Source organism: Hemibagrus wyckioides, linkage group LG14, assembly GCF_019097595.1.
Source record: "Hemibagrus wyckioides isolate EC202008001 linkage group LG14, SWU_Hwy_1.0, whole genome shotgun sequence".
Lineage (NCBI taxonomy): Eukaryota > Metazoa > Chordata > Actinopteri > Siluriformes > Bagridae > Hemibagrus > Hemibagrus wyckioides.
The window spans coordinates 19,879,213-19,889,733 of NC_080723.1; the positions used below are offsets into that span (position 1 = coordinate 19,879,213).

The 10,521-nt window shown below is 39.2% G+C and overlaps 1 long non-coding RNA gene across 2 annotated transcripts in view; it reads right to left on the reverse strand.

Moving 5' to 3' along the window:
- The window catches only part of LOC131364397 (uncharacterized), a 172,263-nt gene extending 163,941 nt beyond the window's left edge, over nt 1-8,322 (reverse strand). For both annotated transcript variants that reach the window (XR_009206463.1, XR_009206462.1), the window contains exon 1: nt 8,110-8,322. This is a non-coding gene — a long non-coding RNA (uncharacterized LOC131364397). The remainder of the gene's footprint in view (nt 1-8,109) is intronic.
- Nucleotides 8,323-10,521: the final 2,199 nt, after the last annotated feature.

The window sequence follows — 10,521 nt, forward strand, 5'->3', positions numbered from 1 at the left end:
AATCCAGTAGCAGGATTATTGCTATATGCTAAATGCATAGTCAGTTTGCATCATAGTGAGGTTTGATTTGATTCTGTCTTTCTCTAAACTGAGCTTGTGAAGATAAACCAGAAAGAGGATGCAAAGCTAATCATTAGAAAGCATGAATGATTAACACACCGGCTTCATCTTTTACTAAATATCTGATAGGAGGTCTTAGCAACAGTGCACACAGATTTCAAGCACTCTCTGGACTGATGGACATATTTAGATAGAGACGTTTGGGTTATTTTGCAGGTAGGAACCAAAACAATTGTGGAAAAAATTCCACCGAATTCCTTCTGTGGAGATTTATTTCACGAACATTCAAATATTACAGATATTACATTAAATAAATGGGTAGAATTTTTTATTGGAGCCACAAAGCTTTTTATTCCTGAAATGGAAAAGGATTTCCGCTGTACCAAAATAGAAGACTCTTGAACCTCCGGGCTGTGCCTTATCGACCTCACTTTGAGAACTATGAGGTTATATTATATTTAATATAAAATTATTCAATGAAGAAAAAAAGACATCCATTCATTTATATAGTGCAAATTAAAATTACATGTTTTGTGAGAGTGTTAGATTTACAGATCTTGCATAATGCTAATGCTAACACTTACTCAACCATAGTTTTTTTAAGAGGCTAAAAACCCAGATCATTGTGTTACAGTAGAACAAGCGCAAGGGAGAGCACTGGAGGTAGCTATTAGTGCTTGATTGTAATGGAGAAAGACCCATTTTTCCAATCCTTTTCTGATGAACATCTTTTGACCTTCTTGTGTGAATTAATAGCACACAGAAGGTTTCTTTTATGAAATTGTTTTTTAAAAAAAGATTATGTAGAAGAAAAAAGAAACCACGTCAATGTGGTTTTATAAGTGTTGTTATTTTTGCCAGGTCTCTCTCTCAGGCCTCCGCTCACGGAGGTGAGCAGGCTACTTTAAGCACAATTACTGCAATCAACAATATCTTGTTTTGCGCTAGGCTCATCTTTGCGAAGCCTTGGTGTTATCATACACTTTAATTAGAACAAGGTTACACTACTCCAGTGGGCTATTCCTGTTCCTAACAGTTTTACAATTTCCGCTTATGTTCTCTGTGGACCTTTTTGAACCATTGTGCAGGCTTTTTGTCTCTCTAGGTCTTAAATACTGAAACTTATTGCAGTACTTCAACTATGGACACATCAGTGCCTCAGTTGATAAGTGAGTTGAGAATGTATTTTCTTTAGGATAAATCGTCATTCCTATGTTTTAATTAAAGGTCATAGTACAGGTTACTTTTTATTCCCCAAGGTACAAATAATGAAATAAGATACAATGAGTGCTAAGGTACCATTATGTAATGATGTTTTTCTGAGAAGATACAAAATTCTTTACATTTACACCATTTCGCAGGCTCCCTAATGGGGATCATCTTACATTTAGCTAATTTATATAACTGAGGGATTAAGGGCCTTGCATAAGGGCCCAGAAGTAGCAGCTTAGCAGTCCACAAATTTGACTCAGTTGTCAAATTGTAATGAGTAGTCTAACACCTTAATACCTGAGCTACCACTTCCCTTGGGTTAGGGTTAGGGTTAACCCTAACACTTCTAGTGTTGTAGTTATAGGGACCTGATCATATGTGTAGAAACACCGACCAGAAATAAGTTGCGACTCGTGAGGCTATGACAAAATAAACAAGCACCTGTGTGACCTCCTTGAAGATAAATGGTCAGCCGAAAAGCTTGCATATCCTGAAATACATATCCTGAGATAACTGACTAACTACAGGGCGGTTTCTAGTTAGTCAGCTGACTAATTGACTTACTAACAGACAGGTTTTGTGGATTTTCAGGACGTGATCAAATGTTTTTTGGTTGTTGCTTCAAGCTGAAGGTGTGAGTATGGAATCATTTCCCGTAATATACAGCATCTCATTTTTTGTTGGGATACAGCTTTAAGTCATGTATCACCATCCATGATGAGTGGTCTGATAAGATAATGACAAGATACAGTTAGCAACATGGCTGTGTGATGATGGGAGGAAAGGAGTAGATTAGTTCAGTGTCATCAGCATAATTATGGTATGAGAAACCATATGACAGCGACAGCATCACTATTAAAATAACTATAGAGAAAAAAAGAGCGTAGGGGGATGCCGATGGAAAGGCTGCACGCAGATGTAGATTATCTTCATGTCACTTCATATGGCATCCCCTAGGGAGTGGTACTGTGTAAGTAGTGTGTTAGGAAATGGGACTACAGCTCAGAAGGTTGAGAGTTCAAATCCCACATTTACCTAGTTGCTATAGGGGTACTTGAGCAAGGCCCTTAACCCTCAACTGCACAGTTGTATATAATAATATGAATGTAAGTTGTTCTGGATAATGGTGTCTGCCAAATGCTGTCAGTGATATGATGGATTCCAATATTAGGTATATATATTCCTCCCAGCGGTTCCATTGCTTATGAAGGAACTGTCATCATAATAAAGACATAAAAACCAGATTATCTGGTATCATCTAGAGGAGGGTGGGTTTCCCTTTTGAGTCTGGCTCCTCTCAAGGACTTTTCTATCTAAAATTCTATATCGATTGAGATTGTCTTGTCTTGTGTTTATAAAGGATATAACTAAATACAGACTACCAGGATAAAGATGTTTATTCTTCAATAACTCTCTAAAATCTAATCTCAGAGTCTGTGTTGGGCGGAAGTTTAGGAGCAATAGCAGTGTTTAGCAGGGGTGGCCAAGTGTGAATGCACCCACACAGGCCTGCCTACTGCACTCCGTTCAACCTGGTATTTATAGTCTAGGCTTCAGCAACGATGATTACGTGTTTTGGCTCTAGTATTCTTGTTAGCTTGTTGGCCCTGTGCAGCCTCCACAAAAAACGGGGTACCCAGTGCAAGGGAACTCTCCCAGAACTCTCGATGATGCGTAGGCTGGAGAGGATTGGTAGGCTTTGTACTCCATGGGCACTCCTCTCTTTTCTCTCTACCACCTTATCACTGTCTCTGTCTCCCTCCATCCCTCCTCTTCTCTCTACATCTCAACTAGCTGAGTCACCAGAAGCAGACCCACGCTAGTCACCTCCTTGTTTCTTCACCTGCCTTTCTCTCTCCAGGTCTATGGGCATTTCTTTGTTTCTGTCTGATATATATATATATATATATATATATATATATATATATATATATATATATATATATATATATATATATATATATATATATATACACAGTATACAGTATATATGATATATATAATATTAGATAATATATTAGATAATAATAGATATATGTATATATACATACATATATATTTATATATATATATATATATATATATATATATATATATATATATATATATATGATACACAAAGTGACAAAACCCAAAACTTTCCTGAAAATGACGACTCAGAGAACCAACCAGGTTAAACAGTTCCAAAATTTGGGGTTAAGGTTCATGTGAAGGTACTGTAGTGTTTACATGAACCTTAACCCCAAATTTTCGAACTGTTTAACCTGGTTGGTTCTCTGAGTCGTCATTTTCAGGAAAGTTTTCCCAGGATTCTGGGTTTTGTCACTTTGCGTATCACAGACCAAGGTGTTTGGACAGCACTGAATGCGTCCCTTCATTTCCCTTCCCAACATTGGTCTATGCATCTGCTTCTCTGTGGAGTCAGTCCAACGTGACTTCTGTGATCTGCGGCACATGCAGGTGTGCTATTTCATGGTAATTGTTGTATCCGGCCAGCTGGCTGGTTGACCTGCTTTTGCGACAGACTCTGTCCCAGATTTTCACAAAAATCAATTAAATGGTCACCGTCAGTATGTGCAGATGGACACAAATACCTTCTGAATAAACTCTTAAAAACATCAACCAATGGCATGTGATGAATAAGCCGGGCAAATAAGCAGGTTAGGGAAATTAAAGGAAATCAGAAAAGGTCCCAAATTATGTTTAAATCTTTAAAAAATCTCCAATTTGAAGTTGAACTCATTTAGAGTTAAATAAAATAAAATGAAATGTTTATTCCACAATTATTATTCCTGAAATAAAGTTTTAAAGAATCTAAGGAGGTCCTGGTAGAATAAACATTGTTTCTTTCATCCTTCCTAATATGTGGCACTAGCAGCGCCCTCTAGAGGCCAGCTGTGGTAATGAGCAACTTCAGAAAAGAGAAAAGAGAAGAGAGACAACACAGTAACCCACACAAACAAAACAGTGACCCTGTCAAAACAGAGACAAAACACTGACCTACAGAGACAAAACCCTGACCCAAATTGAGCTCCAGTCTACTGCAGAAATGTGTCTGGATCACAAAGTGTCCCCTGAATGGATCCATTTTACTGTTTCAACCCAATGTACACTTCATATAAAGCCAGGGTTTTGTAGTTTCAAGTTAAGATAATTTATCAGCCTTATCAGCTTGCATTAGGAGCAAATTACACTGATGAGGCAAATGTGATATACTTATACTCACCTCTTATACAGTTATAATCATCACTATACAGAGAATATTACATTATTTATCAGTTTCAGTTTTATACTTTATGGTAGATGCTAAAATAAAGTGCTCTGTGCAATAAGGTCTGTCTATTTATCATTGCCAGAAAGCAGCTGTATAGGATTGTGTGTGTGTGTGTGTGTGTGTGTGAGAGAGAGAGAGTTTGGGTAGATTTGTGTTTGTGTGTGGGGGGTTGTTTTTTGTGTTTGTGTGTGTGTGTGTGTGTGTGTGTGGGTGAATGTTTGGGTTGATTTGTGTGGGTGTGTATGTGCTTTTGTGTGTGTGTGTGTGTTTGTATGTGGGTGGGAATTTGGGTAGATTTGTGTCTGTGTGTAGGGGGGTTGTTTTGTGTGTGTGTGTGTGTGTGTGTGTGTGTGTTTGTGTATGGGTGAATGTTTGGGTTGATTTGTGTGGGTGTGGGAGTTAGGGTGTGTGTGTGTGTATGTGGGTGGGAGTTTGGGTAGATTTGTGTCTGTGTGTGGGGGGGTTGTTTTGTGTGTGTGTGTGTGTGTATGGGTGAATGTTTGGGTAGATTTGTGTGGGTGTGTTTGTATGTGGGTGGGAATTTGGGTAGATTTGTGTCTGTGTGTAGGGGGGTTGTTTTGTGTGTGTGTGTGTGTGTGTATGGGTGAATGTTTGGGTTGATTTGTGTGGGTGTGGGAGTTAGGGTGTGTGTGTGTGTTTGTATGTGGGTGGGAGTTTGGGTAGATTTGTGTCTGTGTGGGGGGGGGTTGTTTTGTGTGTGTGTGTGTGTGTGTATGGGTGAATGTTTGGGTAGATTTGTGTGGGTGTGTTTGTATGTGGGTGGGAGTTTGGGTAGATTTGTGTCTGTGTGTGTGTGTATTGGTGAATGTTTGGGTTGATTTGTGTGGGTGTGGGAGTTAGGGTGTGTGGGTGGGTGTGTGTGTGTGTGTCTGTCGGTGGGAGTTTGGGTTGATGTGTGTGTGTGTGTGTGTGTCAGTCTCTCTGAGTCTCTACTTGATGTGCACTTACTAGACAGACTCTGACATGCTGATGAGGTGATTGTGCTTTGTTGTGTGCTGCTGATGCTCTTATGTCCATGATGCGATTTGGAGTGGAATGTTGTGGGTGTGCTACTAATCTGCTGAGGGCCGTACATGTGCCTGTGGTTATGTTGTGTGTGTGTGTGTGTGTGTGGCTGTATGTGTGTGGGTTTGTTAATATAGCGGAGTGAGCAAGAAATGCCCACAGCTGTTTCGAGTGTCTCCCTTTATCTAATGTATCAGTGACATTTCAAGAAGCTTCAGCCTTTTCTATGTGGATGTGCAGATGTGAAATATACATCAGCAATACAACCACCATGCCATGATGCCTTAATTACAAGTAGAGTCAAACACTTAACCACAGAGCAACATGAAATAGGGTTGGTCATGTTATTCAATTCAGATCAGACCAATTTTATTTGCATAACACTTTTAACAATGGACATTGTCACAAAGCAGTGTTAATGGAATATATCAATTCAGGATATTTAATTTATCCCTAATGAGCAAGCCGGAGATGAGGATGGCAAGGAACAACTCCCTGAGATGATAATAGGAAGAAAACCTTAATGAGGATGATGATGATGATGATGACTGCTATGTCCAGGAGTCCACGCATAATCTGCTCGGTCTCTCTCTCCCCCACCCATAGGTGTCTGTAAGCTCATGTATTCCTAACAGTCCACTTATTCAAGTATGTTCAGCTGAGTAAAAGCAAGCACATGGAAGCTTCACCAGCTTTGACTCGAATATCCTTACCATCTTGGGTCAGTCGTATCATTCTGTACTCATTATAAAGGTGATCAGGACAATTCTAATATGTCTCCCAGCTACAAGTCAGAAGTGGGTGATATATAACTAGTTATAGAAGAATTATCGACTTTCAAGGAGGCGTGTCTACCTGTCGATGTACACATATAGCGGTCAAGCCCTTCCCGTTTTTTTTTTTATAATGTTAAATTCTGGAGCTTACATCCAAAAGTTCTTGTCTTGTAATCTGATTAATTACCACTGATGATGGAAAAAATCCCACGTACAATGAAGTGACACCGGTGTAGGCTTTTCTTCTAAAATAAGATCTTCTATCTCATTGTGTGTGTGTGGTAGAGTGTGTAAAAAGGGCTTTATTTAGCTCGGTGATGATGCAGATAGGGTAATTGCAGTAATTAAGATTTTCCAAGCCCTCTGCCCCCTCTGGGCCTTTCTTGGCTCATCTAGGCTAGACAGTTACTGAGCTAATGATTATAATGTCTGATTCTAATGAGTAAAGTGTTTTTTGTTAGGTTCATTTTGGAAGCAGGTGAGGTTTTACTGGGTCATCGGAAAGGGAAGGAATAACCTCAGTGTCTCAATATCGGAAAATAGTAAGAGTCTGTTATTTGCTTAGATTAGATAACTTTGACAGCTATTATTTTCACTTACAGTGTGTCTACTTACTATTTAAAGTTTAAAGACGGTGTAGGCTTTGTATATGTTGTACTTTTTTTTTTTTAATTCCTGCCCCCACACACACACAACACACACACACAATAATACACTGAATTTAACATTTTGATTGTTCTTCTCAGAGGCGTTATTGTCCTTTGTTTGTCCATCATCAGCCTGTACTTCCTTCATTTCCATGTTTTTTTTTTTTTTTACTATTATTATTCATTGTTCTATAGCACAACAGTGAAACACCGCTTTCTTAAAAATAAACTCAATGTTAAAAATAAACGGTTATTTCAACATTATGTTTAAAGATGTTTAGACAAGGAGCATTGTTTCTGTTTTAATGACTTTCTTATAAGTTATAATTGAAATCAGGAACAAACTTGATGATTAATAACATTGTTACTATAAATGGATAAATAGTATGTAAGTAATAAGTATCTGTATAGTCAATATAACAAACTATAAGAATCTGTATGGTCACTTAGTAACTATAACTAACTGTATGGTTACTATAACTATCTATATGGTCAATATAACTAATTACAACTATATGTGTGGACAGTATAACTAACTATAACTATGTGTGGTCAATATAACTAACTATATCTATCTGTATGGTCTCTTAGTAACTATAACTAACTGTACGGTTACTATAACTAACTGCATGGTCTCTTAGTAACCATAACTAACCATATGAAGGCATTGTTCCATGTGTAACCAATGCGTACATGTTTCTACACATAGAACGTGATTCAAGTTAGCAAGGATGCACTTATAAAGAAGGTGGTAGGAATGTGAAGACTGTGTAATCTGATTATGTTGAGCACCTGTTCTTCTTAATTCCATTTAATAGGTGACAGATGAAATGCAATTTCTAGTGATGATGCAAATCGATGACGCTCACCATGACAAAAAAAAAAAAAAAAACTTTCTTCAACAGAGACAATTGTCTTCTTAAACCTTTCTTCAAGCAAGCTATTAGGAAAGGGTTTTTTTCTATATAAGGCAAACAGAATAGTTTCTTTACACAAATGAGTATGGCCAACATGCACAAAGCAGTTTAGAACCTGTGGGATTTATCAGCATCTGTTGCATACAGCTGTGTGTAGGCACGTGTGACACGTGTCAGTGTCATTGTGCAGTACTTACGCACAGAATCAGAACCTGAGCTACGCAAGCGGTCAAATGAGTCCCCTGGGTTCCTGCAGCTGCCAATAACAATCACCTCTCTCACTCGCTGAGCTCTGCTAAGACCGGTCTTGTGTGTCCTTGAGAAACCTTACTCACACCTGAGCGAGAATTCCATGTTATTGCCTGTTACTTTTCTTTCCCTGCTTCCGATTTTTCTGCTGAGTGTTTGTAAAGGTGCCAGGAAGGAAGGGAGGGGCTGAATGATGTAAAGACAGTGTGAAACAAGAGTCCTCAGGTCTAACGAGTTCGAGCTCAGCAACGTCAGTAACTCCTGGGTACATTTAGAAGACAAAAAAAAAAAAAAAAAAACACACATACATGGGCTGTTCTGTTTCTTGCTTGCAATGCTTTAGACATAGATCTTTTTTGGCTGCCATCTTTGTTAGTAATTGAGGATACTAGAGTCGAGCTGAGGGTCATGTTTAAAAGCTTGTAAAACTGATCAGCTCTAGAAAAGGTTAAACTGTTACATACTATCATGCCCACCCTGTGCAGGGCTCGAACCCGGACCTCTGTGGTGTGGCGTGCACATGCCTTTTATTATAGTTATTATTTTATTATATAAAGACAAGATAGAGGGCAACTAACTTAATACTAGACATTGTGCAGTGAAAACAAAACAAAGAACAAAACCTAAACCATAACTTGGACTTAGCAAACCATGGCACAGATAACAATCACTGGCAAAAACATGACCACAAGGATCCCTATTTATAGGGATAAACATTAGGGCTAATTGGATACAGGTGACACACCAGAAATGAGAACAATGGGAAGGGCATAGCACAAAAGACACACAAAAAAGCAGGCTTCCAAGATTCACCTGCCAGCGCCCTCTCTGGGCATGGCAGGGAACTGTCCAGCTGTTCCTGACACATACATATGATTTAAACCATAATCCCTCAGCCCCAGATGCAATTTCTTTGTTGGTTTGTTTCTTATCTAACAAAATGTTGATATACCTAAACTAAAAGGTAACAGAAGTCATTATCTGTCTCACTTTTATCTGTAGTTTTATATGTAGGTGGTGTAAGTGGTCACACGACCAGTCTCATCTGTTTCAAAGATTCACCTGAGAAACAATGTTTTTCTTTTGCTATTTAGTAGATATCATCTTTAAAGGGTCTGTTTTTTTTATATTTTAATGAGATTAAATGTGTTAGATTTATTTTATTCACAGATGATGGATACATGAAGGTGGAAAGTTATATGAGATCAAAATAAACTGGTTTAATTGACCCTACATCTCTAGTTATTTGAACCATGATGGAAATGAATGTAATATTTTAAACGTTTTTATGGGCGGCGTGGCAGTGCTGCTTCACAGCTCTGTATTCGCTGGTTCGAGTTTTGCGTGGGTTTCCTCCTGTCTTCTCCCACTGTCCAGAAACATGCAGGTAGGTGGACTGGTTATGCTAGATTGCCTATAGGAGAGAATGAAATGAGGGTGTGAAGAAGTGAAAGGGTGTGCAGAATGTGTCAAGCGGTGCTGGAAATAGCTCTGGATCCTCCATAACCATGACCAGTCCTGAGTGAATGAATGAATGAATGAATGAATGAATGAATTATCTGATGCAGCTTCAAAACAGTGGGAAAGAATACAACTTCACTAATGATTCTATACCTAGTTTGTGTCACTGGGATGTCCTCAGTCTAAAACTCAGGTGTTATTGTACGTTTTTTTAAAATGATTTCTGCTACCTATGACATCATTGTCACATGTGTACTTCCATCCAGACTCCTGCTTTGTGGGGACAGCAGACATGAAAGCAGAATACTGTAATTTATCATTGAGTCAGAGAGAGAGATGGATGGGCCTTACAGGCTTTCCTACCTGTGCTGTGGCGCCGGTGCTTCCGCCACTGATGAGTAACACCTTACAAATTATATTAATCACACTTCCTTTGCTTTTTGCTTTTCTTCTTTGGCTTAAGAACGGGAGGGGGAGTGGAGGGGTTGGAAAGGAACACACACACATTCACACACATGACGACTCTGTAGAGAACTCTGCTTACTGTTTCCTTCACGACCATCTGCCCTTCTTGCGTGGTCTGGTGTGTGTGGAGACCCCCACAAGTAACATGAGTGCCCCCCCCCCATATGACCATAAGTCATGACGGAAGCCGTCAGGGAAAGCCTGTGCTTTTGGAGCTTGTGGCTGTGTGTGTGTGTGTGTGTTGTATTTGTAAATATAGCTTCTAGATGACTATGTGGTCATCCCTGGAGCTCGGATATCTTTATGTAACGTTGACTAACTCCGTGTGGTGAGTTCTTTGGATCTCACGCTCTCGCTCCCGCCTCTCCTCCAAGCAGAACAGAAGAGCGGGAGTAGTCTGGAAGGCTCTGAGCTCTGGCACGCCCCCGTTTGGT